Below are 25,946 nucleotides of genomic sequence, written 5' to 3' on the forward strand. Positions count from 1 at the left end.
ATTGTTTGTCTGAAATGCTTAGAGTTCAATTTTGCAATAATACTTCTGCAACCCTGTGTTTAATATGATTAGTTCACTTTTTGCCAGTGTTTGAAGAAATTAAACTGTCTTCAGTTTAATTTTATTCATAAAAAATAGGTCATAGAAAATGTTTAATTGTGTATTTCAGCAGAGCCGTCACGGTGGTGCTGGACCTGGAGGTGCTGACCTGGGGTCAGTGGGACAACTGGGCAGGTTTAGGGGAAGAAAGAGAATATAAACTGTTATGATCACAGCTATTAAGATTAGAACACTAATATTGTTAAGAATCAATCTATACAACATGCTTTTGTTCATTTAAAAAAACATATTGTTTTATTAGTACAGAAAAATTAAGACTTATTTTAAAAATGAAATAATATGATTAAATTACATCAGCTATATATCATTTACTAGTTAACTTACTAACATTACTGGGGGCTAAAGGAACAGCTTCATCTTATTTACCTGGCCATGGTCCTCTTTAATTCATCGCCGACGGTGATCTCCAAAAAATGTAAAAGTAACGTTTCTAGATCCTTTTCAGCTGAGTTAGCTTGTAAGCTAATTTGCTAGCAGGCTGCTGGAGCAGCGCAACTGAACAGCGATTCAGCGAAATATGAAGCGCTCCGTAAATTAGACCGTCTCATTTCGTAGGCCGGTCGGTCCAGCCTACCCGGTCTACGTGCGCTGGGTCCTCCGTGGACCGCGTAGGCTGCGTACTCCGAAGGGTGCAGCCCCTGAATTGAGACATGGCCTGTGTGCTCTCCTTTCTCTTCTTCCCTTCTCTTCCCGGACTGCAACCGGACAACATGTGCTTTTCTGCTGATCAATAAAGCTACCTTTGCACCTTCGGTGCACCGCCTCCGACTACCATCTCTCCGCACTACACTATATTGGTACTATTTTCATACCGTTTTAAACACTGTTTGAATACAGTTTGTAATACTATATTAATACTGTTTTTACCCCTGGCAGAAGCAGTTAGCTCCCATTAGCTCCCAATAGCTCTTGTTAGCTCCCGGTGCTTAACTCACCTGAACGAAGGTGGTTTTACGGGATCCTGCAATGCCGGTGTCTCCTGAGGCCGCTAAACCCTCCCAGTTCTCCGGTAAATCCTCCGGACCTGCGGAGGCCATATTGTGTCTGATGTTGTGGTGACTGCCGTAAAGATACTAGTACTGTTGCAAAATGTGAGGTGGCAGAGTACACTTAGTGACCGCCAGAGGGAACCAAATACCTTATCAATAATAATAGATTACATTTTTATAACGCCTTTCAAGGGACCCAAGGCCACTTTACATGCTGTCAACAAACAAACAAGCAATAAAGTATTAACACGTTAAACGTTATTGATCCCACATTGGGAGTTATTTAGTTACATCAGCAGCTCTCCAACATCCTCATTAATACTCTGAATAAATTTTGAATGCTGAATAAACTCTGAATGTCACACATTTCAGTAAAAAGATATATCCACATTTCTTTATATATATTTTTTCAAATGAGTTATTGTGAGTGAATTATATATTTTTATTTTATTTATTGTATTATTATTTTAATTATTATTGTCTTATTAGAATTTTTATTACATAATTTTTATTTTCTTATTTTATCATTTGTATTATCTTATTTTATTATTCTCAAAAACAGAGATTTAAACGACCGTAAACAGGAAACGGACATTAGGCTTGGTTGAGATGAGCGAGACCGACGCAGACCTGCGCAATTGGAGAAGGTCCTCGCTGCGGAACGCGGAATGGGGCGGGGTCGGATAAAAGGCGGGGTTGGATGTCCGACTGCCGCCCAGAGAAGAGTTCCGACATCTCTGTTCACTCCAATGGACCAGTTTTTTACAGCAATGGCGGATCGCGGAGCACTTCCGGGAAACTATTGAGAGGATCTGCGGCTAGCAGTGCAGTAGAGTTGTAGCATAATAGACCGTTCGTGATGGACTTTTAAAGGTAAGAAGACGTTTAAAGATTTATATTGCGGATATTATCAGAACATCTGAATCAAATTAACTACACATGTGTATTAAAGGATGTTAGTGGATTATCCCTTCAATCAATATATTTGACGTTTACAGATAACAGATTAGGCTAGAACGCCGGATAACGTTAGCAACACACGTTAACCACGAACATCCTATTAATCCGTTCTCTTAATGTTATTTCCTCCAACGTTGTGGAATTAGAGAAAAGGGGCTTCTTAACGTGCTTTTATCCGGGTGGAGGGAGTTACATATTAGTTCAATATAACATTGGGGCGTGTGATTGTAGTGGGTGGAGGTGGTGAAATGAGGATATCCATTTTGGAGTTCAAGCTAGTATAATATAGTTAACGTTACACAATAATAAGGAAGAGAGCTATTTTTGTGATACCTCGCTATCGATATGGATTTAGAGTGGATATTTGAGACTTCCAAACAGTAAACAAAAACGTAATTTATGGGTGAGTGTTTTTAGCAGTCATATCATGTCTTTGTGATTCTGTTGATTATTACCTGTCTGTATTAAGTTGCAGCTCAGCTGATGTTGGATTGATGGCAAAGGGAGAGGGACTTAAGTGAGAGTGAAAACACAAGGTACGTTTAAAATAGGTCGGCAATTTCCCATCCTCTAGGTTGCTAGATGTATCTAACCCTTTCTCCTGTCTCCCTCTTTCAGCACCAGAACCCCAGGGGGATTCAATGGAGCCTGAAGACCTGCACTGAGACCCTCACCCTGCACCTGAGTCTCAACTCCCAGAGCTTTGCAAGCCTCTCCCTGTTCCTTTATTAAACAGACGTTAAGCTTCCCAATGGTGTGGTCTTCGTTTTGTGAACAATATGATTACCTCACATATGTTGTTGCAGTTGTTGTCTTTTGTGATAGTTACATTGCTCCTGCTGACTTGAGCCAGCCATTCTTTGCTCCTCTCCTGTGTCAGTGGGGAAACCTTACATTCATACTCCTTTCTCTGAGCGCTTGGAGCATCCCCAGGCAGCACAGCATTTATGTTCAGGTTCAAATTTGAGTCGGACTATTTAATGTTTTTTGAGCATTGATAAAGAAAAGCTTAAGGTTCATGCCTGTTTTGAAGAGCGCGGTTGAATGTTTGCATCAGCAAAGCCTTTCACTGTTGTATAGATTTTTTGTTTGTATACTTGCTTTGGTTTTTATATTTACTGTATTTGCTTTTTCGGTTCTGTTATCTTAATGATTGTTCTGTTATATGATAAATGTTTAGTCGAGTGCAGATTAATTATATTTAGTCAGTGCAGATTTGTGTCTGTACTTATTGTAGTTGTCCAGCAGATGATGCTGTTTGTGTCATTAGGATATCCATACACCCCGCCCATCGGACGTCCAGCCCCGCCCACATCCGACCCCGCCCCGTTCCGCAGCCAGGGCCTATAGGCCGCGGCCAGTACACGGCGGTACACGATGGTACACGACACGCCCACCTGACACGACACTACGGTGGCTAAGAAGGGTCTAGCTGCGGCCGCAGACAGTGGAGGTTGAACCAAGCCCCCAGGAGTGCGCCGGAGTCTTGTGGTCAAACGGCGGTACTACACTTCCTTTGTGGTCTCTAACTCGTTGGATAATTTTTTTTAAACTAAATAAACTACCCAGTATGAACGTTCCCGGGTCGCAGTTCTCTTCCCTCCCTTCAATCTAACCTTCCCTTCCCCCATCCTAACCCTAACCACTCCCTACCTTTTTACCTAACCTTAAATAGGCATTTTCCACCGAGAATAACACGAAGGTCGGCCATCGTTGTTGATCACGTGGTCTATGAAGGTCTATGGGAACGCCCTGCCTCGTAGAAGCCTGGCGGTCAAGGGGGTCCGCTGTCCACGAAATGAAAGGTCTATGGGGACGCCCTGCCCGTAGATGCCTGACGGGCAAAGGGTACCCTGCACGTAATAATAGCGACGGGGAGGGGGGCCCTGACCGTCCGTCAATATGTGACGGGATGGGAGTGAGAACGTGTTGCAACGCACGCACACACACACACCACACACACACACACACACACATCACCACACACGACACACACACAGCCACACACACACACACACACACATATAGACACACACACACACACACACACACACACCACACACACACACATATATATATACACACACACTCCCACACACACACACACACACACACACACACACACACACACACACACACACACACACACACACACACACACACACACACACACACTCCCACACACACACACACACACACACACACACACACACACACACACACACACACACACACACACACATATCACGAGCCGTTACTATTTAGTGTAAACCCATGTATAGTTCCTATGAAGTGAAAGTTGTGATTGTCGTATCTCAACATCACGAATGATCAGAGGAGCCCGTAGACACAGCATTCATTATTATTCACTCGACTTTGTGACATCTTGTTTCAGAAGTTACTTATCTTTGCTGTATTATCATTTTCATTTGTATTCTATCTTTCACCCTGTTTTTAACTCTGACCGTTGCTGCTATAGAGCGGCGCGGGAACGAGTCCTGAATCCAGGAAGTGAGTCAGCATGGCTCCACTTCCTGTGCCCTGGTCTCAGAGCCAATGGGATCTCTCCATAGGAGTTAGGAAAGTATCTGAGCTAAGGTCCGAGGTTGAGACGCATTGAAGAGACGGATCACGTTTTGTTCTGGGACATTAAACCATCAGCAGTGACCCCGCTGTGACTCCTGAAGAGTGGACGTGTCTGAGAAACGATGGTTGTTACCGAGTGGCTGAACAGCAGAGGTGGGACCAAGTCATTGTTTTGCAAGTCCGAGTCAAGTCTCAAGTCCTAAACTTTGACAAAACGAGTCTGAAACAAGTCATTAAGTGCTTTTCACCAAATGTTCCCACACCACGCCGCTCCTCCGCTCCCTCCACTGGCTTCCGGTAACTGCTAGAATCCACTTCAAGACCCTGGTGCTTGCGTACCTTGCTGCGAATGGATCTGGCCCTCCCTACATCCAGGACATGGTTACACCGTACACCCCAGCACGTGCACTCCGCTCTGCATCAGCCAGACGACTCGCTGCACCCTCGCTGCGAGGGGGACCCAAGTTCCCATCAGCAGAAACACGTGGGTTTGCTGTCCTGGCTCCAAGATGGTGGAATGAGCTCCCATTGACATCAGGACAGCAGAAAGCTCACACACCTTCCGGACTGAAACTCATCTCCTTCGACTCCACCTCGAGGATAGAACTACTAACAAAGCACTTATATACTAACAAAGGGCTGGCTTACCTAAAGCCAGCTGAGCAGCACTTGAAATGCTTGGCTCTATGAAGCCTGATGTACTTTATGATTCTGTTTTCTTCAAGGTTGTGTCTTCCTGGTGGAACGCACTTATTGTGAGTCGCTCTGGATAAAAGCGTCAGCTAAATGCAACGTAATGACATCGATCAACAGAATAATACTTAATAATCAAACTGCTCTTTATTAGCCACATTCATAATGTAATAATCATTTCCTCTCTGCTGGTAAAGCAACGTGTGTTCTCTATTGAGAGGGATCAGTGAGGCGAGGCTGCCGTGACGGTTCGACTCAGAAGGAGTTAGTGGATCAGATCCCTGGGGTTGAGGTGACAGCATGTGTATCACTGTGTGCGACATGTGGTGAGGGACCCACAGTCCATCTGCATGCCAGGGATGATGTGCAGCCAGGCGTCTCTATGGGGAACACCTGCATCTAGGTCCCTCTGCAGCTGGTGCTTTAACTATATTTTAATGCCAATACTTTTGTACTTTTACTTGAGTAACATTTTGAAAGCAGGACTTTTTATCGTAACAGAGTATTCCTACACTCTGGCACTTTACTCAAGTACAAGATCTGAACTTCTCGCACCTCTGGCAGTAAATCCTGAGTGGTTACCAAAGAGAAACCCTGCTCTGAAGGTTATTTTCATTTTACAAATCCTGTCCTCAGCTCTGCTTTCTCCAACATCGCTGAAAAGCAGCAGACGCTGCTTCTGTTTTCGGTTTTCGCTCATTTGACTTTTTCCGACGCTCTAGCATTTAAATCCGTCTCCCCGTCGCTCTGTGCAGCTGGCCTGTCCCACTACACCTGCTGTGCCCCCCACCCTTCTTTCACATAACGGTATGATCCTAGTGTGTCCTCGCATATGATTGGCCGCATGGTGGCCCAGCTAAATAAAGCCCCGTCCCTGCCTGCAAGGATTCTCAGCAAGAGTAGGAGCGGCTGAGATTCTGCTCTCCCCGACGGGAGGCTGCTCTCCTAGCGGCAGCTCGCGGTCGGCGTGTTGGAGACCTCTGAGTTAAAGTATCAAGTCACCTCAAGTCAGAGGCTCGAGTCCAAGTCGAGTCCCGAGTCATTGGTGCTCAAGTCCAAGTCGAGTCCCGAGTCATTGGTGTTCAAGTCCAAGTCGAGTCCCGAGTCATTGGTGTTCAAGTCCAAGTCGAGTCCCGAGTCATTGGTGTTCAAGTCCAAGTCGAGTCCCGAGTCATTGGTGTTCAAGTCCAAGTCGAGTCCCGAGTCATTGGTGTTCAAGTCCAAGTCGAGTCCCGAGTCATTGGTGTTCAAGTCCAAGTCGAGTCCCGAGTCATTGGTGTTCAAGTCCAAGTCGAGTCCCGAGTCATTGGTGTTCAAGTCCAAGTCGAGTCCCGAGTCATTGGTGTTCAAGTCCAAGTCGAGTCCCGAGTCATTGGTGTTCAAGTCCAAGTCGAGTCCCGAGTCATTGGTGTTCAAGTCCAAGTCGAGTCCCGAGTCATTGGTGTTCGAGTCCAAGTCGAGTCTCGAGTCATTGGTGTTCGAGTCCAAGTCGAGTCCCGAGTCATTGGTGTTCAAGTCCAAGTCGAGTCCCGAGTCATTGGTGTTCAAGTCCAAGTCGAGTCTCGAGTCATTGGTGTTCAAGTCCAAGTCGAGTCCCGAGTCATTGGTGTTCAAGTCCAAGTCGAGTCCCGAGTCATTGGTGTTCAAGTCCAAGTCGAGTCCCGAGTCATTGGTGTTCAAGTCCAAGTCGAGTCCCGAGTCATTGGTGTTCAAGTCCAAGTCGAGTCTCGAGTCATTGGTGTTCGAGTCCAAGTCGAGTCCCGAGTCATTGGTGTTCAAGTCCAAGTCAAGTCCCGAGTCATTGGTGTTCGAGTCCAAGTCAAGTCCCGAGTCATTGGTGTTCGAGTCCAAGTCAAGTCCCGAGTCATTGGTGTTCAAGTCCAAGTCGAGTCCCGAGTCATTGGTGTTCGAGTCCAAGTCGAGTCCAGAGTCATTGGTGTTCAAGTCGAGTCCCGAGTCATTGGTGTTCAAGTCCAAGTCGAGTCCCGAGTCATTGGTGCTCAAGTCCAAGTCGAGTCGCAAGTGTTTTGTCAAGTCGAGTCGCAAGTCATCAAATTGGTGACTCGAGTCCAAGTCATGTGACTCGAGTCCACACCTCTGCTGAACAGGACTACAGAAGTCGTGGAGGCCGTTGTACGTCATTACGCCGAACACGTGAACACTCCTCTGAGTTAGTTTCTGTTCTGCTTGAAAGCCAGTCCCTGCCTCCTGCAAAGTGTTCCAACGCTTCAACTCGTTCCATCTAGAATCTGTGTGTGTGAATCTGGATCTGAAGTCGGCGTGACGTTGAAGTCGTGCTGCTGGACTCGCTGTAGTCAAATCAAGGAAACAGCTCTCTCGCTTGGTACTGGTGTTGCTGGGACAGAGAGACATGCTTTGGCCATGGGGGACAGCAGTGGGTCAAACTGAGCATCGTCTCTCCACCTCTTCAACAACAATACAGCTGTTGCCAAGAAGGTGAGGTTATTGACAGAGATATAGACATACTGTTGGTACGTGTCCATGTCTCTAGGTGTGTGCATGTAGCCCTGTAAATACCATGTCCTGTTATCTGTTGTTTCATGTTCACGTTGTAACCTACTTGCTGCCATGTTGGACAGGTCTCCCTACGTTTTGTCAGTCTCACGACGGCATTGAGACCTTTATTTAACGATATATCGTTACATCCCTAGTTGTTCTTGATCTTACACGGCAGAAGATCATGGCCTGAGCGACGGTCAGCCCTCCGTACAGGTCGCACAGAGCAGAGAACTTCTCTTCCTCCTCGCTGCAGAGGATGTAGAACTGCTTGATGGAGTCCAGCGTCTCCTCCTCTCTCCTCAGGCGGATGATGTTTGGATCAGGGACTACTTTCTCTGCAAAGCCCCACACCGAGTCCTCGAAGGTGGCCGAGTACAGCAGCATCTGGCACTCCTTCGGGAGCAGCCTGCAGGAGCAAGACATTACAAATACATTCAATAATTAAACAAACCCCCCCGCAAAAAACATATATAACCTCTAACCTGTGTATCCTGATGCTCTGGTCTCGATGGCCCTGCGTTGCGATCATCACGTCCGCCTCGTCCAACATGAACATGGAGATGAGTTTGGGATCGATGATTCTGTATTTACTGCACCAGTCCAGCAGGGTGCCGGGGGTCCCGATGACCACGTGCTGCTGCAGGCGCACCCCCCTCTCCACTGGGGGGCGATAGAGAGAGATATTGTATATATTAATACACGTGAGGGTCCTGATGACCACGTGCTGCTGCAGGCGCACCCCCCTCTCCACTGGGGGGCGATAGAGAGAGATATTATATATATTAATACTAGGGCTGTCAGTCGATTAAAATATTTAATCGCGATTAATCGCATGATTGTCCATAGTTAATCGCGATTAATCGCAAATTAATCGCACATTTTTTATCTGTTCTAAATGTACATTAGAGGAATATTTTTCAAGTTTTTAATATTCTTATCAACATATGAGTGGACAAATATGCTTTATGCTAATGTTTATTATCATTTGAACAATGACAAATATTCTCATGAATATTAAACACAACAACCTGGAACCTCTCATACAATACAAATGGTGTGTGTGTGTGTGTGTGTGTGTGTGTGTGTGTGTGTGTGTGGTGTGTGTGTGTGTGTGTGTGTGTGTGTGTGTGTGTGTGTGTGTGTGTGTGTGTGTGTGTGTGTGTGTGTGTGTGTGTGTGTGTGTGTGTGTGTGTGTGTGTGTGTGTGTGTGTGTGTGTGTGTGTGTGTGTGTGTGTGTGTGTGTGTGTGTGTGTGTCAGGGTTTCCGTTAGCCGGTAATTACCGGTTTTTAGCTGGTAACATTTATTAAAAACCGGTAAATTCAAAACCTGCCGGTCAAAATGTCTGGTAATAATTAGGGAGGCTCCGATCGATCGGCCGCCGGTCATTATCGGCCGATATTCACTCTTAATAGTTTGATCGGTGCTCTCTATAAAGGCCGATCAGGAGAGCTGGATCTGATCGATATGGACATAAACGCGAGTGAAGTGTAACCGGAGCGAGAGAGAGATCAGATCAGCTGCTGAGTCTGACCGAGACACGCAGCTCTGCATGATCACCTGAAGCCCCGCCCACTGTTTAGCGAGCTGCAGAGCTGCATGAGAAACTGACGTGATGTCAGGAGAGAGAGGGAGGGAGAGAGAGAGAGAGGGAGAGAGAGAGAGGGGAAAAGAGAGGATCCGTTTCTCCCGTGTTATTATTCAAATGTAATGTAAACTTTTGAATAATGTACGTTGTCTACTACAAGTAGTTTGTTTGAATGTAATAATTATGTTGTTTGTGGAATCATTTATTGAAAAATGAATCTGAATTTTTTGATCTGTTACGATTATAAACTGAAGCAATATAAAAATGAGCCCCGTGAACTGAGTTTTAAACTGAAGCATATCTGCTCATAGTCCGGTAATTACATGCTAATGGAAACTCTGCTACACAACTCTTATTATTATTGAAATATGACCGGTAAGTTTCAAATTAGTCCGGTAAAATAAATTCTGCCCGGACATTTGACCGGCGAGAAAAAATCCTAGCGGAAACCCTGGTGTGTGTGTGTGTGTGTGTGTGTGTGTGTGTGTGTGTGTGTGTGTGTGTGTGTGTGTGTGTGTGTGTGTGTGTGTGTGTGTGTGTGTGTGTGTGTGTGTGTGTGTGTGTGTGTGTGTGTGTGTGTGTGTGTGTGTGTGTGTGTGTGTGTGTGTGTGTGTGTGTGTGTGTGTGTGTGCTGGATCGTTGGAGCTATGTGCAACTCAAGGCATATGCTCGAACGGGAGCTGCCTGGAAGCTGCAATCATGTTGCTGCAATCATGAGTGTGCTGACTGCTCGTACAATGTCCCGCTGTCTGCTTCCTGCATCAAGTCAAGTGCTCGGCGCAGTTGTGTGGATGGAGCGCTCCTCTGTTTTCATTTAAACAGCTCCTTATATCCGTTAGCGCAGCTAGCTAGCACCAGATGCTAACAACAACAATAGCCGCGTTCACACTGCGGTACGGTAATGCACGTAAGGTCTCTCTCTCGCTCGCTCGGGCCACACAAACACACACCCTCCCGGTCCTCCCGATGGCCAGTCGGTGCCTGCCGGTGAGCGTGGAAGTGTGGTCTGCCACAAGCGGGCGGCAGGAGCGGGGCTGTCAGCATCAGCTTGTAGATGGTATTTTAAACTCGATGCGCTCTGAAACTACGGGGCGGCCGAGGAAAAAAAATACACATGCGTTAATCGCGTTAAAATAATTAGTGGCGATAATTTTTTTTTGCGTTAACGCGTTATTAACGCGTTAACTTGACAGCCCTAATTAATACACCTGAGGGTCCTGATGACCACGTGCTGCTGCAGGCGCACCCCCCTCTCCACTGGGGGGCGATAGAGAGAGATATTGTATATATTAATACACCTGAGGGTCCTGATGACCACGTGCTGCTGCAGGCGCACCCCCCTCTCCACTGGGGGGCGATAGAGATAGATATTGTATATATTAATACACCTGAGGGTCCTGATGACCACGTGCTGCTGCAGGCGCACCCCCCTCTCCACTGGGGGGCGATAGAGATAGATATTGTATATATTAATACACCTGAGGGTCCTGATGGCTGTTTCAGGCGCACCCCCCTCTCCACTGGGGGGCGATAGAGATAGATATTGTATATATTAATACACCTGAGGGTCCCGATGACCACGTGCTGCTGCAGGCGCACCCCCCTCTCCACTGGGGGGCGATAGAGATAGATATTGTATATATTAATACACCTGAGGGTCCTGATGGCTGTTTCAGGCGCACCCCCCTCTCCACTGGGGGGCGATAGAGATAGATATTGTATATATTAATACACCTGAGGGTCCTGATGACCACGTGCTGCTGCAGGCGCAGCCCCCTCTCCACTGGGGGGCAATAGAGAGATATATTGTATATATTAACACACCTGAGGGTCCTGATGACCACGTGCTGCTGCAGGCGCAGCCCCCTCTCCACTGGGGGGCAATAGAGAGATATATTGTATATATTAACACACCTGAGGGTCCTGATGACCACGTGCTGCTGCAGGCGCAGCCCCCTCTCCACTGGGGGGCGATAGAGAGATATATTGTATATATTAACACACCTGAGGGTCCTGATGACCACATGCTGCTGCAGGCGCAGCCCCCTCTCCACTGGGGGGCGATAGAGAGATATATTGTATATATTAACACACCTGAGGGTCCTGATGACCACGTGCTGCTGCAGGCGCAGCCCCCTCTCCACTGGGGGGCGATAGAGAGATATATTGTATATATTAACACACCTGAGGGTCCTGATGACCACGTGCTGCTGCAGGCGCAGCCCCCTCTCCACTGGGGGGCAATAGAGAGATATATTGTATATATTAACACACCTGAGGGTCCTGATGACCACGTGCTGCTGCAGGCGCAGCCCCCTCTCCACTGGGGGGCGATAGAGAGATATATTGTATATATTAACACACCTGAGGGTCCTGATGACCACGTGCTGCTGCAGGCGCAGCCCCCTCTCCACTGGGGGGCGATAGAGAGAGATATTGGGGGGGGGGGTATAACACATCACATTATATTATAGTGTTTATATATGAGCTCGTAGGGGCGGACTATGACCGGATATGCTGATGTTTAAAACTCAGTTAATGGGAGTCATTTTTATATCGCTTCAGTTTATAATCGTAACAGATCGATACTTCTCATTGGTACAGTGTGTAGGTGTGTGTGTGTGTGTGTGTGTGTGTGTGTGTGTGTGTGTGTGTGTGTGTGTGTGTGGTGTGTGTGTGTGTGTGTGTGTGTGTGTGTGTGTGTGTGTGTGTGTGTGTGTGTGTGTGTGGTACAGTGTGTAGGTGTGTGTTGTACAGTGTGTAGGTTTGTGTGTTGTACAGTGTGTAGGTGTGAACACGGGAGAATCGGATCCTCTCTTTCCCTCTCTCTCTCTCTCCCTCCCTCTCTCTCTCTCTCTCTCTCTCTCCCTCCCTCCCTCTCTCTCTCTCTCCTCTCTCTCCTCTCTCTCTCCCTCTCTCTCTCTCTCTCTCTCTCTCTCCCTCCCACCCTCTCTCTCCCTCTCTCTCCTCCCCTCTCTCTCTCCCTCCCTCTCTCTCTCCCTCTCTCTCTCCCCCCCTCTCCCTCCCTCTCTCTCCCTCTCTCTCTCCCTCCCTCTCTCTCTCCCTCTCTCTCTCCCTCCCTCTCTCTCTCTCCCTCCCCCTCTCTCTCCCCCTCTCTCTCTCTCCCTCCCCCTTAAATGTTGTTTTTCAACTTCATCCCGTAAAAGGTTGGTCTCTGGCTTATTCCTGTCCCAGCTGGACTGCGGTGATACCATCTATAGATCTGCCTGTCCCACTGTTTTGGCCAAACTCGACCCACTGTACCACGCTGCACTGCGCTATATATCAGATGCACCCTATAGGACTCATCATTGCACACTGTACAGCCGAACTGGATGGTCCTCACTTACTATGCGTAGGATGCAGCATTGCTTTTTATTAATGTATAAAGCCATTTTAGGAAAGCTTCCACAAGGAGTCTTTTTCATTATGGTCCTTGGTCTTGGAAGACCTCCCTCTCTCCCCTCCCCTCCCCTCTCTCTCCCCCTCCCTCTCTCTCTCCCCTCCCTCTCTCTCCTCCTCCCTCTCTCTCTCTCCCCCTCTCCCTCTCTCTCTCTCCCCCCTCTCTCTCTCTCCCTCTCCTCCCTCTCTCCCTCTCCCTCTCCCTCTCTCTCTCTCTCCTCGTCCTTCTCTCTCCCCCTCCCTCTCCCTCTCTCTCTCCCCCTCCCTCTCTCTCTCCCCCTCCCCCTCTCTCCCCTCCCTCTCTCCCCCCTCTCCCTCTCCCTCCCCCCTCCCTCTCTCAGAATAGTTTCCCCCCACTTTCGTGCGAGACATCGGGGAACTGCTTTTGCGTTTTTAGCAGAAATGTTCGTCGGTAAATGAGATGGATTAGATTTTTTCATCTTGGTGTTTTCTCTCTCGTGTGAGCTCCACACGTTCACTCTACGGTGTTGTTTACCTTCTGTGATGCGCTAGCTGATGACGTCGCGTCAACATCATCCTCACTTCACGTCAAGAGGAGTTCACTTTTTTTTTTCTCAACTTTGTGTTGAATAATGCGGGGATTATGCGGCCTTTTGATAAATATGCGGCCTTTTAAAAATCTGCGCCATTTTGCTATAAATTCTGAGATCGCAGAATCGCGTTTTTCTGGAGGGTCTAATTAGAGCAGCTGATCAGACAGTAGCTGATGTGGGAGAGGACCATGGAGTGAAGGTATAGCTTAGCTGCTGCAGATGATAGCAAGTTTATAATGTATCTGTAATTTGACAGATTGCACTTTACTTTATTGCAGACCTTTTTGATATGGGTTTTAAATTGAGGTTTGTGTCAATATGTACTCCTCAGTACTTGTACTCCGAGACAACCTGAAGTCTCCTTCCAGAAAAGAAAACATCTTGCTCTGTTATAATGCTGTGGCCCTTGGAGAAGAACATACACACTGTCTTTGAGACATTTGGTTGCAAACAGTTATTGTTAAGCCAGGATGTAATATTCTCCAACACATCAGTGACCTTGGTAGCAGCCTCTTCTGCGGTTCTGCCATGAGTAAAAACAACTGTATCATCAGCATACATTAATACATCACATTCTCCACACACAGAAGGCAGATCATTTATGTACATACTAAACAGGATTGGGCCCAATACAGAGCCCTGTGGTACTCCAGTTGACAAACACTAGACTTATGGTTCTCAATTTGAACACAAGGAGCTGTTGTTGAGATGATTGATGATTTGTTTGGCAATCAATTTCTCAAATACCTTGGATGCTATGGGTAAGATACTGATGGGCCTATAGTTGGATGTCATGAGAGGGTCCCCACCATAGCTATCAAGAACACAAAACAGTTCTTTAGCCCCTCTGTCCTGGGGGTTGTCAACATGGATGTTAAAATCACCAACAATGACTAGACGGTCAAAGTCAAATCACACTATAGACAGCAGTTCAGTAAAGTCATCAAAAGAAGCTAAAAGAAGCTGAGAGCACAGCTGAACTCCCACAGCCCTGGGGGCCCTACATTGGTTGTGATGGCAGATGACAGGGTTTGGTCAAGTTGCTCTCTACTGGTGAGGAAAGCGGCATACCAGTAAATCAGGTATGGATTTACTTCCATTTTGGCCATTTTTGACACCAAGATGTCTGCTTGGAGCTGCGTACCTGGACTCACATTCAGGTTCAGGTCCGGACTCAAGTCCAGAGGTTCAGGTTCAGGTCCAGACTTATAAGTCCGGACCTGAACCCATGGCTTGTGTCAAGTTGTGTGAGTAACTAAAGTGAACTTATTGTGAGCTAATTATCAATTGAAAATTAACTCATAAAATTCAAACTCGTCAGGTTTATTGCGCTCCCTTCCAACTTGTGTCTACATTTCTCTACAAAGTACAAATGTAAAAAAAAACTTTTTGCCACTTACGGCCCGTCCACACAGCGGCGTGCGTTGACGCTTCACCATTCATTTTGAATGTGGTGACGTCACTTTTAGCCGAAATGCATCGTGGGAAGCGACGTGGAGCGTAGCTGGCGTGGCTCGCTGCAAAAGTTGAGCAATGTTAAACTTTTGACGCCTCGGCAGAAGCGTCAGCCAATCGAATCATATGCCAGTACAAGCTCTAGCCAATCAAACCGCTGCTTGTGTGTCAGGGGCGGGTGATTCATGTGATTGGTTGTTGGTCGAGTCTCAAACACGCCCGCCGGCAAGCGTCAGCGCACGCCGCTGTGTGGACGGGCCGTTAGTCTACAAATTACTTATGACAGCAACTACAGTGAACTACTACAAAGTTCAAACATTCATTTCATTTACCAAACTAAAGTAACCAAAAAGTCCCTGAGCTGACTGAGCCTAAATCCCTAAAACGTTGCTGAAAGGTAGAGTGTAGAGTAGACTATACGCATTACACTGTTACACACCTACTATGTACAGTATACACTGTAGTGACTGTACAGTCAGAGTGTACTGTACTGTCTGTACACCATGTCTTTTCTACAACTATACATGTGTACAGTACATACTACATACATAGTGTTGTACATACATACTGTTAGAAATTAAAATCAATGTTGATGTGGTGTAATTTTGAATTAAATACACTATTTAATTTAAATCAGTTTTATTCTGAAAAAAACGGAAGTTCACACTATTAACTTAATACTTTTATTCTGAAAAATATTCACTTCCGGTTAGCATTAGCATGTGGCGAAATGCTACGTTTTCAAACCGTGAATCGAAGGTGAAATGACATGTGATGTTGTACACCGAGCACACTGGGGTTAGCACTCATTTATTGACGCTGAATAACGTTTATCAGGGAATGTTTAAATAACCACAGACACCAGAATATATGTAAGTGCTAGTTTTTTTGCGAGTCCAAGTACCGGTTCCCGACGTTCCGGTTTTAACCGGACTTGAACTGAAACTTTTTACAAGTCCAGTACCGGTTCGGCGTACCGGAACGCAGCACTATGTCTGCTTGTATTGTGTTGCTGCTGAGAAGTCTAGGAAGAGGGCTCTTGCATAGGTGTGGCGTTTATCTAAATGTTTAGTGATGATGTGAACCAGAGCAGCAGCAGTACCGCCCCCTTGCTTATAGGCACATTGGAATGGATCAAGTATGTCTTGTCCGTCACAATAGGTTTAGCTGAAGAGGTCATTCCTGTCACGGTTCTCATGGTGTCTCACACTTTTTTGGGGTCTTTGGCTTTAAAAGCATTTCCCAAAAGCTCTCTGTGTGTTTTGATTCCCTCAATTTGACTTTCAGTTCTCTCTCTGTCTGTTCAAGTGCTCCGTAGTCTTTGTTTCATGTCCTTAGTCACATATGATTTATTACTTTCTTTTCTGGTTCCCTTGAGTTTGGTCTTATCCACTGGTATCATATTCACAACATTATGATCCAACTTTTCGTGAAACATAATAAAGAGGCCTCGAGAAATTCATGACAGTACCTTGTGTGTGTCCACGTTGTTGCTCAATGAGCGCAGGTTTGTGAGAATGATGGATGTAAGTGGTGGCCGGCTGAATCTGCGCCGTATTCTGAACACCTCCCCTCCTTCCTCGTCTCTTTTTCCTGTTGTTTCTAAGCGGCTCCCGAGGGATTTCATCCAATAACGAAGAGCACAGATGGCTTGGTGTATTCGTAGGAGGCCGATCGCATTGTAGCCCTAGCATAGCCTCGCGGCTGTAGCAGCGCAGAGGCCGGGGCTCCTCGCCATACCTGTTCGTGCTGTCACTCAGGTGTGTCTTGGAAAGTTGAATGGCCAGACATGGTCTGCAGAAGCCCAATGTAATCCACAGGACCAAAAGCATGGGAGTAAGTCATACATGAATGAGAATGGGGCTCTGAAATCATTGTGTGTGTGTGTGTGTGTGTGTGTGTGTGTGTGTGTGTGTGTGTGTGTGTGTGTGTGTGTGTGTGTGTGTGTGTGTGTGTGTGTGTGTGTGTGTGTGTGTGTGTGTGTGTGTGTGTGTGTGTGTGTGTGTGTGTGTGTGTGTGGCCTGCGACGTAGCGGCCTGCGACGTAGCGGCCTGCGGTCGCTCGTTAGCTGTTCTAATGAAGGTAGGTAGAGTGTGGGAAAACGTTCACTCAACCAAGTAATCTCAAATCACATCTTCGTGTTCACTCAGGAGAAAAACCATAGTGGGTTTCAGAGTGTAGGAGCCGCAATTAAGCATATTTAGTTTTTTTCACAGTTTACAATAAACAATTCCCATCTATTGGCCTTGTTTTGGGTAATCCTTTTTTCCATTACAGATCCCATCCCAACAGCGCCATCTGTTGACGTAACGTCAGAATTGACAGGCATAATGTTCACTGTTCCTTTGAGTTTCGTTTTCTGTCCGTCTGCCGACAGCGCGCTGTTTTATTGCTTTACATACCAAGGTTTAAGTACACTGTGTCAATAGTTGTAGTATGAGCATCGTCTGGTAGAATCGGTATGCTCTTCCTCCTGTGTCCACTTCCTCTCGTCACCTATGACCCCTTTTATACACCCCACCACCAAGTGTTCAAAATAACATTCAGGGTGTCCGCGGGGTCTTAAAAAGTATTACAAGTTGATCAATTTAGTGAAAATGAAGGCTATTAAAAAATATTAAACGGCATTTACCAAGGTATTAAGAAGGTCCACAGCAACGACAACATGAAAGACCCCTTAAAGGAGACCTATCATGCTATATTTAAATGATATAGTGTATGACCATACCTATATAAGGTATATTTATACATTTTATTTTTCAAAATACCAAACAGATCATTTTTTAGACATGCCTCGTTTCGCTCATTTTCGCTCTATTCCAAGCCCGTCTTTGAAAATTCTGAGCAGCAGCTGACCACGCCCCCCTGCAGAAGAGCAGGCATGAGCCGGCGAGAGTCACGTTACCGTGCTTGCTGTGATTACGAGTGTCGAATAAACATGTCATCTCAGAGCAATGCATGTGTTCAAGCATACTATCAATTTGATCCAGAAACTGACCCTGAAGCAGCGGAGGTTTTGGTGGAGGTGCAAAAATCTCGGTTGCAGCAGGACGTTTCTGAATGGTTAGCTGACAAGCTGTTGTCCCTATTTATTTTACTCTGTTACGATGCTTGCTCCTTATTCCGTTCATATTTTGGCTAATTAGCAAGAATGCAATGTGTACAGTTTATAACGCAAAAACAGATATATATATATATATTTATAAAGGGAGACATTCATATTGTCAGCATATATACAATGGCCTCGTTGCGTTTAATAGTTTACAGTCCTTTTCTTCCAACATCCTGCAACAACTGTTGGAAAGTTGAATAACTTAGGATGATAAAAAGTATAACTCCAACAACACCTCAGTTGTCAGCAATGTGTGTAGTTTCATGTGTTTTTAAAAGCTCAGTTATTGACTTCTTTGTGCAAATTGCGCCACGATGCCTTCTGAACGGAGAATGTGTGCTGCATGGAGATACCACAGGTAACATTTTTGATAGCTTTACTAAGTTGTCTGTTTAAATACATTTTTCACATGTCATTCAATATATGTTTATCACAATGTGTCAAGACGGATGCAGTAACTTGAGGACTCTGTAACCTGTATGGTGGACCATCCTGGATTGGAGCCTGTGTGCCTGAATGTGTTCTCCCTGCAGAATGCGTTGAATATTTACAGAGCTGAACATGGTGGACTACAGTTGAGACAAATAGAGCAGTGAGTGGTTTGTTTGTTTTGACTGAAATTGTAAAACGAATGCTAATATTGTTCATGGAAATAAATACTGGTGTATATGGCTTTATGCAATCTTTCATTCTGTCATTGTACTATTATATACTACACAGCAATGGCATAACACACCCATGTGTACGACAAAAAGGTCCACACACACACAACCTTATGCTTTTGAAATCAGAATATTCTTTACCCATCCAAACATGAATAATCACGACACATTTTGATATCAACTCGGAACTTTATTGTCAAAATCAACGGTTAAAAAAACCCATACAAAATAAATAAATGTAGCCTACTTGTATTTTGTATAAATGACACTAAATATTTTTACAGAAGCTTTGTGAGCTGGTGCTGGGGCTTCCTTGGACGCAGGATCAGAGTGGTGATTCCGGCCTGCGTTGTCCTCAGGATACGCAGGGAGTTTCCTGATCCGTGAAATGTCGATGTTGGGTTCAGACAGCAGCCAAATTGAACCGTGTAGCATACCCGGCGATGACCTCCTCCCTGTCAGGTCGCTCATAATGGTGCAGGGTCCACAAAGACTTGGTCGAAGATGAGGTCCATCAAGTTGGCCACGTAGGGCTGTGCAATGGTAAAAAAAGCACAACAAAAAATGTGGTTTAGATTAGTATATGCATGTAAAAAACTGAAACTTCTTTCTAATTTGTTTATTTTATATTTGTAAATAGTTGTATAATAAATATTTTAAACACTTACGGAATGTGGGGTCAGTCTTTACTGGTTTTGCTCTGCATTCTCCCTTCCTGGCCTTTGGGAACTGCAGTTTATACAGAGGGTTTCCAGTGGATGTAGTGGCTTGTGCACGCTCAGCGTTTTCATTGTAGTGCAGGGTTGCCAGGTACAGTCTTTCATTTCCGCCATGATAAAAAAAAAATGTAAATAATAGCAAAGGATGTACAAATTGTCACTAATTAGTAAGTATGTGAGGTGCTGGCCTGTAAAGAAGAACACATAGTTAGAACAAAATCATCTCAACTTAGTATTCAGGATGAGAAAATACTATTTGGATAAATATAGTCTGAAATCCCAAAAGATGGGGCTAAAACTCTCTATTTAGCAAAACTCTCTATTTAGCAAAGCTCTCTATTTAGCAAAGCTCTCTATTTAGCAAAACTCTCTATTTAGCAAAGCTCTTTGCTTAGCCTTTTCCAATCCGAGTTAGTTTTGAACCGTAACGTGCATGCTGTGTTTCTGACTCAATGCAGGTGATGTGTTGGAGAGGGGCTGAGCTCAGTAGACTGACTGTAATGAGTGCTAGCCACTAATTAGCCTGTTGCTAGAGGTAAGGCCTTGTCAACAACAACAGACCGACGGGGCTTTAGCTCAGTTTTACTCGTGGTGTGTGTCCCCCCTCGCATACATACAGTGTTGTATCCTAACACACCCCCATTTATATTCATGTGCGCAAACAAGTAAACACACAAAAGCTTTTACATATAACGCTGCAAAACACGGCATGTCTCATTAGCGTAGCTTACAGATCGATGATATCTGATCGTTCTTACAGACTACAATCACAAAAGCGTTTACATATAACGCTGGAAAAAACGGCACTTGCCTACAGAAGATTACGTTTGTTATTATAACTTACTCAATATGATTGTAGAGGATACAAAATACTAATAAATAGGAGAATAAATACTTGTGTTATCGCCTAGGGCGTGGCTTTACAGCCTTCACACAGATCGCCATTACGGCAGTATGTCTGAACATGTTAGCAAATGCCTGATAATTCAAATGACAAAGCAAAAACTGCGGAGCGTACAAAATAAAATGCTACAAAAATATATAAACACCTAACCGATTACTATTTGGGTTTGAGGCGACATTGATACGGCGAAGCTACATGCTACATGCTACAAGCTAGAGATAGCTTTATCAGGAAAAACACCGCTAAATAAAAACGTACAGCTTCAACATTGGATGTGTCCTCACTGGCCTGGTCCCGGATGGTTGGTATTGATCCCGGGTTTAGCATTACTTTGGAGGCATATCCGTGTTGGACTTGAGAGAAGTTAATAAACATGTCCGTGGTAAAATGTTTGGAACACACAAACAGAAATCTGCCGTGGTCTTCTGGCACATGTCCCTTGTAAATGAAGTCTAGCCACAGATTCATTTATTTTTCCACTGATGGCATTGCATGCAGTCCCCTGTCCCGAGTCTTGCAGCCAACAACAGCACAACGTTTAACTGGCTTAGACATCCTGGCAAGAGCAGGCAAAAACACAGATGTGACTGGGGTGTTGATTATTTAGCCTGCCGATAGCCTATATGCGAATGAGAGGTTTGGCAATGCACGTGGCCGTGGCTCATTCCCCTGATAGGTGGAGAGTTGACCAATAAGCGGAGCACTTCTTTGTGACGTAGAAAAATATTGGAATCTGGATCCGTTGCAGCCCCTTTTTTAGAGATTTGGCGAAGGAGGAAAATAGAGAGGGTTGTGTTTTCTGACACTTGGTGAGTTCCCTGGAACACCGGGGACACATATTCATGTATAAAAGACGTACAAAGGTGCATTTTGCATGATAGGTCCCCTTTAACTTTGATCTCAACCCAAGAACTCACATTTTTGTGACATAATCTTGCATGGTGAAAATAAATATGTCCACATACAGACAGAACAAAATACAGAAATATGAACACCTGGCATTTAAAACAGCTTCTGTGGCATTTCAGGTGTCTCCAGAAAGCACATTTTGGCATTATGACACACAAACACAGACGCACAAGGTGAAAACAACACAATTTCGCTACCTGACAAAAAAAAAAGACTTATTACCTGGACACTACTATGCCCATCTCCTTTGAGGTATCAGCAGTTCCCACCAGCCCTTAAAGGTGGGGTATGTACGTTTTTGAAACCGGCTCGAGATAAACTTTTTGTTATATTCCATGGAATGCTCTTAACATCCCGATAGCAATGAATATTACCTAACCCACCTTTAAGGGATTACAAATTAGTACTAAAAATACTACACAAAAAAACAAATAGCTAATGTTAAAAATGTTGGAACTAATATCTCAAAAACAAGAAATAAAGAGGTACAAATATTTCCAAATATATGTTTGTTGTTGCTGTGATTGTTACTGAGCCCCCTTTTAGCCTTTCATTGACCTGGTAGTCTTGGAGACACAGTAACGGTTAAGAGCTCGAGAGGGCCACATGGTAACTGGCTGTGACAGGTGATGGATGGGAGACCTGATGGGAGTCCTGCTTCACCCAAATTAACTCTTTAACTTTACCATAAAGGTTACGAAGTATTTAGACAACAATGAGAAAGAAGGCTTGATGCAGAATACATAACAGTTCACATTCCAGGCCATTATTTACTATGATACAAAACTGTAACGTCTATATGAATAGTAAATTAACTCAGAGCAAGTATAATATTGGGGTTGCCACATATAATTATTAAATAGGCAAATTAGTCTTTCTTTGTCAACATCGCATGCTTTTTATTTAAAACTAACTGAAAGGATCAGGGCAAAATAAGTGAAATAGCCAAACAAATGCAAACAAGTTAGTTTTTGTTTATTAAGAATATACACAAATCCATCCTTCAGTCAAATGTATAGCACCACAAATTTGTAAACTACACATCCATATTAAACTACAAGCGTCTCACATGCATAATAACCAAAATACAACAAATGATTCCTCATATATTATGAAACCTAATGTCTACTGTCACATTGAAACTCTTTACCAATGCAAATCATGTTGACCTCATCCTGTTTGCTTCATTAGAGTGTTGACACTTACTGTACTGCTTGCTTTGCTGCGCAGATCAGTTGTAGCTCAGCCATGTCCCCTCTCCTCAATCTTCACATCACTTATTCTTCACTTTCCTTTAGTCACAGCCTCTCCGCCCCTCCAGCTACAACAGGATTTCATATGTGTCGTCGAGCAAAACAACACTATTGAACTCTATGCAGTTGAACTGGCGCATTAAACTGCACAATATGCATACCTCATGTTGTTTTAAATGATCTGGTTGGTTCTCTATTCTGATTTAGTTATTCTATGACATTTTAGATGTGCCACACTGTAGTTATTTTTAAACCATCCTAATTTGTAACTCTTGGCTTTTTTAATGAATGTTTTTGAAATTGTTAAATGTACATTTGAAAAGATATTTGATAATTTGTTTGCACCATGTCTCAATGTTTTAACTGCTTTGGTAAAACATATTGACTTGCTTTGTTGTTCAGTGCAATATAAATAAACTTGCATTGCCTATTTTTGAAAATGACATGTAATGACATCACATATTATTGTTATTGTATCTGTGCCTCTCTCACGCTGTTAATGTTTTTTTTCTCCGACAAGGCTAATCCTGGTTGTCAATATGCAAGATCTGGGGGGTATACTACGAAGCAGGATTTTCGCTTAGCGGCTAAATTCAGGGAAAACTCCGGCTTTCCGGTCCTACGAAGCTGGTTCTCTTTTTAGCAGGCTAGATCTCCATGGTAACTTATGCTTAGCGGCTAACCTGGTCGGGACCAGGTTAGGTTGCAGGCTAAGAGCTCAACTCAGTGAAAGCACCGCCTGCTGACCAATCAGAGCTCAGTGTGCGGAGTTTAAAGCGATCAAGTCATATTACAGGAGAAAGGAAATACAGAAAAGCTGCCGTCGCAGGAAAGACGGCCGGCAAAAATCACCGACTGTGTGAACGTGAACATTAATAGAATATCACCTCCATCTTCAGAGCAATCTGACTATTATAACATTAGTGTTAAGAAAGCTTACTTAAATAGCTGCCACAACATAAGTACACTGAGTGCAGACGTCGATGTGTCCCATTATCATTCATATCACATCATATCACATCATAATGTATCATATCTCCTTATCTGAGTCAGCTGAGCCGTATCTGGCCGTGCAACACTCACAGTGTCACATACTGGATGCAGAAGTATTATTTTAAGCAACACATTAAGTTGACGAAACACTCGAGACAAATGTAATTGAAGTCAGATCGTGTTTTAGACGCGCAGTGATATCATAAACCTGTTAATGTACGCATTCAAACACGTGTTCTGTTCCAGCTGTGTTCACCTTGCAGCTGCAGCTCTGTGGCTTTGATCCTGATCAAGTGTTTAAGGCATGGATGTTTAAAGTTTAACTTCTTCATTTTTGACTAGTATTAAAGTGCACTTTTCATTCAGGAAGTATGACGCTGCGCTGTCAGTGCGCTTCTCCATGTTTGTGATTGGTCGAATGCTCCAAATACCACCCCTTTCATGTGAACGCGCACCTAACTAGATAGGACACGGCTGCCTTGAGCGATCCACTTGATAACCCGCGTCGTAGGACCGTTTAGCGAGAGCGCGTATGTTTTGGATTAAGCCAACCGGCTAACTCAAACATATCCAGGTTAGGTTGAACCAGCTTCGTAGTATAGGCCCCTGGTCCCGACCAGGTTAGCCGCTAAGCATAAGTTACCATGGAGATCTAGCCTGCTAAAAAGAGAACCAGCTTCGTAGGACCGGAAAGCCGGAGTTTCCCCTGAATTTAGCCGGCTAAGTGAAAATCCTGCTTCGTAGTATACCCCCCAGGTTAGCCGCTAAGCATAAGTTACCATGGAGATCTATCCTGCTAAAAAGAGAACCAGCTTCGTAGGACCGGAAAGCTGGAGTTTTCCCTGAATTTAGCCGGCTAAGCGAAAATCCTGCTTCATTTGAATCAGATGTTCTGATAATATCCGCAATATAAATCTTTAAACTTCTTCTTACCTTTAAAAGTCCATCACGAACGGTGTATTATGCTGCAACTCCACAGCTCTGCCAGCCTTGGCGCTAACTTCCGGGGAACGATTGAGAGGCTCCACGATCTGCCATTGCTGTAAAAAAGTGGTCCATTGGAGTGAACGGAGATGTCGTAACTCTTCTATTAAATAGCTCTGGGCTAAGCCATTTCTTGGTATGACCATGGGCGCGGGAAGGGGGGTGCTGATGGCGCTGCAGCACCCCTATAGCGGCAGGCAGGGGGTGCGGAGCTCCCCTGTCTGAATTATTATTTGACGGTTATTGCTGCTCCCACTGTGCATAATCTGTGTAATATGTAGCCAATAAATTCCACATTGTTGGTAAAATAATATTTTGGCCTGCCCCGAATGTTTTTTCCGTAACACCGGACAATTCTACCTCAATAATATAATACATTAACCGTGTTTTACGTGAACCTCATCATGACACTCGAGAGGACGGCAGTACTGTAATGTCCCGTGTTCGGTGAATGCAACAGAGGCAAGACACCGAGACACACTGTGTGTGTGTGTGTGTGTGTGTGTGTGTGTGTGTGTGTGTGTGTGTGTGTGTGTGTGTGTGTAGACATAGCGCATTTAGTGAGAGAGAGAGAGAGAGAGAGAGAGAGAGAGAGACTTTTGATAAAACCTTTATTTAAGTCATTTTAAATTAAAAACTTACAAAATCATCACATTCATGACTTTTTTTTTTTTTTAAATATTCATATCAAAGCCAGCGTACCATCTTCCCTTGTCGTACATAGCACATGATTGACCCCCCAAAGAGTCCTGAAATCAGGCAGGTTGTTGGTCACACTGTAAAAAGCATGTTCGACTTTTAGCCGAGCTCCAAACCCTTCACACTCTGAACAGCATCCGTCCAGCCCTGCCCTCGCACCTGGTTCTTCCTGGTCCTCCAAATTGCTAGTTTAGCAGTTGCAAAGATAGCATTAATCAGAGTGAGAGTTACTCCTTTTGTTGCCACATATCTAGGCCCATATACAAAGAGTGGAAGTGAAAACACCTCCCCTAACCCTTCCACCCATCCTTTCAGTAGCCCAAATAAGCCTGCCAGCCGCCTGCCAGCCGCCTGCCAGCCGCCTGCCAGCCGCCTGCCAGCCGCGTGCAAGAAACTACCAGGTGCTCAACTGTTCCACTCTGCTGGCAAAACGGGCACTCGTCCCCAGCGCTTGGATCAAGGTGAGCTCGGTGTCTGTTTGTAGCTAAAGCTCCATGTATAATCCTCCACTGGAGGTCAGCCATCCGTTTTACAACAGGACGCTTATACAGGACCCTCCACCTGCCTTTAGGGGTAAAGCCTGAAGGGAAAAACTCGTTCCACCTCGACTCCTTGACCTCAGCCAGAAGACGGATGTGAAGCGTCTTGACACAGCACTGGGACAGCTGCTTTTTCCCACAGGAACTGAAACTGCCCAGAATTGGTGTTTTTAGCGAGAGAAGTTTTCCACGCTCCTCTTGCCACTCTCCGACAGCAGCACTGACGGTGAGTGAGGGAAACTCAGAGTCATTCTCCTCCTTCCAAGTGTCCAATCTAGCAGGATCCTCAATGAATGCCCTCTCTGGC

At 45.0% G+C, this 25,946-nt stretch overlaps 1 protein-coding gene, 1 long non-coding RNA gene and 1 pseudogene across 2 annotated transcripts in view; 2 read left to right on the forward strand and 1 right to left on the reverse strand.

The window, feature by feature from the left end:
* The window catches only part of LOC139433269 (zinc finger protein 420-like), a 46,659-nt gene extending 45,510 nt beyond the window's left edge, over positions 1–1,149 (reverse strand). Inside the window, exon 1 of the mRNA XM_071202207.1 lies at positions 1,056–1,149. The gene's annotated coding sequence lies outside the window, so the exon portion shown is untranslated. The remainder of the gene's footprint in view (positions 1–1,055) is intronic.
* LOC117441325 (zinc finger protein 721-like) overlaps positions 1–25,946 on the forward strand; it is a 393,163-nt pseudogene that overhangs the window by 267,719 nt on the left and 99,498 nt on the right.
* LOC139433273 (uncharacterized) lies at positions 1,863–2,763 on the forward strand. The gene is made up of 3 exons (XR_011642823.1): positions 1,863–1,982; positions 2,545–2,605; positions 2,688–2,763. It is a non-coding gene; the product is annotated as an uncharacterized lncRNA (long non-coding RNA).

Source organism: Pseudochaenichthys georgianus, unplaced genomic scaffold (genome assembly GCF_902827115.2).
Source record: "Pseudochaenichthys georgianus unplaced genomic scaffold, fPseGeo1.2 scaffold_167_arrow_ctg1, whole genome shotgun sequence".
NCBI classification, from domain to species: Eukaryota; Metazoa; Chordata; class Actinopteri; order Perciformes; family Channichthyidae; genus Pseudochaenichthys; species Pseudochaenichthys georgianus.